Source organism: Manduca sexta, chromosome 9, assembly GCF_014839805.1.
Source record: "Manduca sexta isolate Smith_Timp_Sample1 chromosome 9, JHU_Msex_v1.0, whole genome shotgun sequence".
Lineage (NCBI taxonomy): Eukaryota > Metazoa > Arthropoda > Insecta > Lepidoptera > Sphingidae > Manduca > Manduca sexta.
Genome location: NC_051123.1, coordinates 3,156,633 through 3,162,847, shown reverse-complemented (window position 1 = coordinate 3,162,847; position 6,215 = coordinate 3,156,633).

The following is a 6,215-nucleotide window of genomic DNA, read 5'->3' as shown; positions in this document are numbered from 1 at the left end:
CTGAACGTTCGATATTTAAAATATTTTCCTTTACCAATAGACGATTTCCTAAGAAATTGATGACTTAATCGTTTGATTAATTGAATCATTAATAAGGATCTTATGAAGCGAACAATATCAAGATTAATTTGCTAATTTCGTACGCCAATTTGTAACTACCATTTTTCTTGCTTAATTTGCTTTTTTTGTGTAGATTTTATTGCTGCGAAGATTTTTCCGTTACAAGACATTTTTGTATGAAGTCAGTCATATTTATAAAATAAACCATTACGGTTTATTTTTGTTAATATCTGTTGACAAATATATTTATTTAGCACACAGCATTACCAGATCTCGAGGATATTGTTATTAAATACGTATATTTTAAATATAAAATATTTCTTATTGAACATATAATCCTCAATTTTATTCTTTTGTATTTTTTTTCTAGAGATTAATATCAAAAATGTTGAATAATGTTTAGGGTTTAGTTATTTTTATTGTGATTTGCTACGGACAGGGGGGTGTACGTGCACACCCTTGCACGCACCTCCGGGCGCCCAAGTTGTTTTTTTTTGAGAACTGCCGCGGTTGTCACCTGCTAACGGTGTACAAGCGATCCCCCAGCTTAGCAACCACGGCAGTCCCAATGAAGATTTCGTGGGCCCTACCGCTATTACTGAGGGTGCCAGCGGACGGTACGCTGACAACCCGCAGCTATTCGGCCACGGGGCCCGTGAGAAAGAGGGGTGGGGATAGAGGGAAGGAAGAGAAGAGGAAGGAGAAGGAGTTTGTTAGGATGGTTGGAAGAGAGAGGGAGGGGAGATGTTCGCGAACCCTTATAGGCCTCAATGTGTATTTGGCAACCAAGAGGTATACATTACACTAGGTGCTTAGAGTCGCGGCATAATGTTCTCCCGTGTATGGGCGTGCATTCGCTGTCAAGACCGAGTGCACAAGAATTGTCTCGGGGAGAGGCGCCCATGGTTGTACTAATTACATCTCTGTCTACCCCTGGTATAAAGGCGTGATGAGTTTAAATGTTAAAAGCTTCACACGCGTACACTGGTATTAAAAATACCTAACACGAAGAAACGTGTTGGCATGGGTCCGAAAATCGATCTACTATGTTTACTTATCGGCAAACGGCAATATCCCTTGCTAGATACGAGGTGTTGGAGTTATTTTTTTATACACTAGCTTTTGCTTGCAACTGCGCTCGTTTGAAAAGGTTTTTTCGGATATAAGTCTCATTTTATATTTTACCGGGGAAAAATGTAGACTTTAAGTCAGGATTAATGTAAAAAAATCAAAATATTTATTTATTTAAAACTTTATTATACACTGTAAATATAAAAAACAAAACAAATTTGTTTAGAGGCAGTGAAAACGGGAAGCTCAAGACCGAACGGGATGGCGGCGCACTGTGGATGCCCTCTGCCCCATCTAGAGGACATAGGAATATAATGATGAGTGGAAATGATTAAAATAGTTCCTGAGATGCCGTAGACATTGAACTCACGACCTCCCGTATCAAAACCTATATTACTTTATCACCAAAACTTATACATTGGACTTCGGGAATTATATCTAATGCCTCTCATAAAAACAAAGCTTACAAACACTACACATACTTCAGTAATTAAACCTAAGGCCTCATAAAAACAAATCTTATAAACACTGTCACCAATCCAAGGAAATTCCAAGAAATAAATAATTCGCATCAAATAGAAACCCAAAGTTTACCGCTTTGATTAATTTATAGTAAACCCCGAATAATAAGGAAAGGTTTACTCTACAAGTACCTAAGTAAACAGAATACAGGGCCGGCGTTGGCGGGGTTACCGAGGGCACTAGACTCACGAGTAATTGTAAACCTTATTCTTTTATTTCGCCCACCCGCCAAACTCGAGCTAGCTATTTTGTTTTACCTTATGTCTTGTATTCCTTAAGGATTCTATTCCTAATTTAAAATGTCCGTAGATATATAAGTGATCTTAAGTGTTATTTAGATATAATATTAATTGTTCTTATAAATTGGTTTGACGTATCATAAATTCAACTTTGTTCGCCTACGTGATAAATAAAGTATTTTGTTATATTTTTAACCGACTTCATAAAAGGAGGAGTTTCTCAATTCGACCGTATGTTTTTTTGTGTTTGTTACGCGATTACTCCGCCATTTGTGGACCGATTTTCAAAATTATTTTTTTCCGACTCCAATATTGGTAAACCAGTATAAAGGTAAAGTTAAATTATTTGTTGGTTTTTAGTGGTTTTGAAGACGGTTTTATTTTTTTATCTATTTATTTTATCTAGTTAATAAAAACTTCGTAAGAAATGAAGGCATTATTTTTAGACTACCTTATAGCACATACATGCTATTACTACTATAATTCAGATAAAGTGTAAGAGTTGAAGAGTTAAATTATTTCGCTAATGAGAAATTATTGGCACGGGCCTCCTCTACAACGTGGAGAGTTTAGACCATTGATTCCCAAAGTGGTCCAAGTGAAACCCCAGGGAACTCAGGGAGACTTGGCGGAGGTCTACGTTGCCTTGGCCAAAAATGGGGAAACAATGTAAGCGTGGGTTCACGAAAATGGTTGTGGTTTGATAGTAAAGAACTAAAATGTTTGCTTGACTTCACCAAGCAATGTAGGCAGGTAATATTGATAGGGGTCGTAAGGCACGGTGACCCTAACATAACGGTCTATTCGCCCCCCTATAAAGCTGGGCGGTGAAGCACATTCTCCGCAAAACCAAAAAAACACCGGAACTAGCAAAATTTTGAAAGTGGTCTATGAGGTCTACTAATAATTTAAAACGTTTGTACACCTAATTCCGCCCCTGGCTAGTAACCGAGTAAACGTTGGCGGTCTAGGGCTCCCTACGGTCTTTCCAAATGCGGCCCAACTACGACTATCGTGATAATTATCGGCAATTATCTGGAAGCAACTGTTGCTCGCTCGTTAATGGGCTGTTAGAAGTTCTAGAGGTTATAGTACAAAAATTGTAATATAGATTTAAAAGTTTATAAAGTTTGGATGTTTATTGGAAGTAAAGTCAGAAACCGCTGAACTGATTTGAATGCATTTTTGGCACACAATTAGACTTTATCTTAATAATAATAATAATAATATCAGCCCTGTATTATATACTTGCCCACTGCTGAGCACTGGCCTCCTCTACTACTGAGAGGGATTAGGACTTAGTCCACCACGCTGGCCTAATGCGGATTGTAGGATTTCACACACCCTCGAAATTCCTATAGAGAACTTCTCAGGTATGCAGGTTTCCTCACGATGTTTTCCTTCACCGTTAAAGCAAGCGATAATTCACAAAAAATACACACATCATTTATTAGAAAAATCAGAGGTGTGTGCCCTTGGGATTTGAACCTGCGGACAATCGTCTCGGCAGTCCGTTCCACAACCAACTAGGCTATCGTCGCTTCGACTTTATCTTAGATTATGATATTAGCTAATTTTTACCACCGACCCCGACCACTCCATGCGGGTAAGAAAACCCGGCAGGCAACGGCTCAGCTGTGCCTCTGGCATTGCATAATACATGAGCGGCGAATGCTTCTTACCAACGGACCGCTTGCTCGTTTGCCTACTAAACCAATATTTGCTCTGGAGGGAAGTGGACAATTAATATTTCCAACTCCTCCCTATTTTTCTATTTGATTAATTTCGTTGCGGGATAATGACATATTAGTTTTCCCTGAGACTCGCCGAGCTTCACTGCTCGGTGTCACAAAATGCGTGCCACTGCTGATCCTGGCTTACAGGAGTTGTAGTGGTGGGTGTGAGGGCGGGAAAGTCTCTAAACCAATATTTTTGAATTTTTTACAGGTTTTCAAAACTGGCTGCAGCACTTAATATTGACACAGGTAATATTAGCTTACACAAACAAATAAGGTGAGCAACCTGCTTGATATAAACACAACTTATTAAGATGCTCTCTCCAAACGAAAAAGGTAAATAAAGTATTATCCCGTTAAAATAAAATGATTAGTTAGAAAGGTCATTCAATCGGAGTCAGTGTAACTACTGGACATAATAAGACTTAAAATTTCATGTCTCAGGATGGCGAGCGCAGTGGAATACCAAACAACACTTTGTATTTCTAGGTGTTGGAAGGTGATTGTATTATTTATAGGCGGTCGTATCGCTTACTATCAGGCGAACGGCAACCTCGTCATTCAAAGCAATAAAAAAAAAGTCGCAAACGCCTAGTACGCTAAAGTCTCTCAAACCTCGTGAATAGCATGCCTTCTTTCTGTTTCGTTTTAATATTCCTAATTTATAGCCAACAAAACACAATTCAGAAATCAAGTTAAAGTTTACGTGCAACTAAATATTTTAGTAATAGCGTGCCGTTGGTCACGAATGGCTAAATAAAGACTGTAACAGAAATCTGATTATTTATGATAGATTAAAGGAAGCGATGGTCTAAATACTAAAAAACCTTTTGTACAATTCAATTGGTGATAGGATATATTTTATATCCGTCCGGATGGCGACCACCGTGCACAAGGTGTTAGAACCAGCAATCATCTCTCGTCAGTCGACATACTATTGGACTCCATACCACTCATAAGGGTCACTTTCGCCGCGCAACAATGAAAAAATCAAACGAGAACTTCGGAGTACCCAACACAAAATGTCACCAATTAGCAATATTTCGTTAAGTAGAATGTTGATGCGATTTCATTGCTAAACTAATAGTTTATAAGTTGGCAGATGTGTCAAAAAAATTACTAACTATATTAATATTTATTAAGTTTAAACAATAATGGTTACTTAAATGAACAATTTCATTTAAGCAATATTATTAGAATAATTAATAAATAGTTGCCTAAATGAAATTTAATATTAAGTAAATTCGGAGTCTGGAATTTGTGCTCGATGTGGCGATAGGCTCGCCCTCATCACACTCACAGGACGGAACGCACTTGGCGAAAAGTAGGTGCCCTGGTTACACCTCAGCATACGGGGATAAATGCATGATATGTTTTTGTTTTAGTAAATAAACTGAAGATAAACTAAATTTAAATTTGTAATTTGTGTCTGTATAATATTTATAACATCGCACTCTTAATAAAAATGACCCATTCCAAAATTTCAATTTTGTGGGAATCGTCAAACAACCAATTTCTGTTTGCGACCTTTTTTTTTCCTTTTTTTTTTCATGCGATAGGTTTCTTTTTTTACCTATCTTTAATAAGCTTGGTGAACCAAACTTGCGAGGGCATTGAACTAGGCACGGGTAATCATACAAGTTTAACGCGACAGGATTTGAAACGGTATATCAAATATTCGTATTATATTTTGCTTTATTGTGTTAGTAAAAATCATTATACGTCGAGGATATTACTGTTGACAACATCATTTTAAGAGTTTTCTAATGTATCTCCGAGGTGAAGGTTTCAACAATAATGACATTTATATGGGACCACACAAGGAGCACCAGCTTTCAAATAAAAACAGAATCATCAAAATCAGTTCACCCATTCAAAAGTTCTGAGGTAACAAACATATTTTTTTTAATTACAATCGAATTAAGAACCTCCTTTTGAAGTCGGTTAACAATGCGAACAGATGTTGAGATACGTGACATATATGCGTATATATAACAATTAGATATGTATATTATGATATAGGTTAGTAGACGCGGCGCGTAACAAAGCGGGGATAGCCTAGTTGGTTGTGGAAAGCACTGCCGAGATGAATATCCGCAGAATGAAATCCCAAGGGCACACACCTCTGACTTTTCTAAAACTATGTTTGTATTCTTTGTGAATCATCGCTTGCTTTAACGGTGAAGGAAAAAATTGAGAGGAAACCAGCATACTTGAGAAGTTCTCTATAAGAATTATGAGGGTGCGCAGCAGTGAGACAGTATATAATACAGAAATACTAAGAGGGATTCGGCCATAGTCCACCACACTGGCCCATTGTGAATTCGAATTTTTATAGAAAACTTATTGTAATTTCATTATTACAAAATTTTCCAATTTCAAACAATTGCAAGTCAAATAAGCTGTCAATATTTGGTGCCTAAATTAATACCAGGGTACAATTACCCTGGCCTGTAAATTTTCGCGCCAGGGGAAAGCCTGCTTCCTTACGCCCTTTACTGTGACGTAGGTGGATATAATTGGAAGCACGCCCATGTGATTTAATTCCGTTATCGGCCAAGGAGATCGTATCGCACGCCGGGAGCTT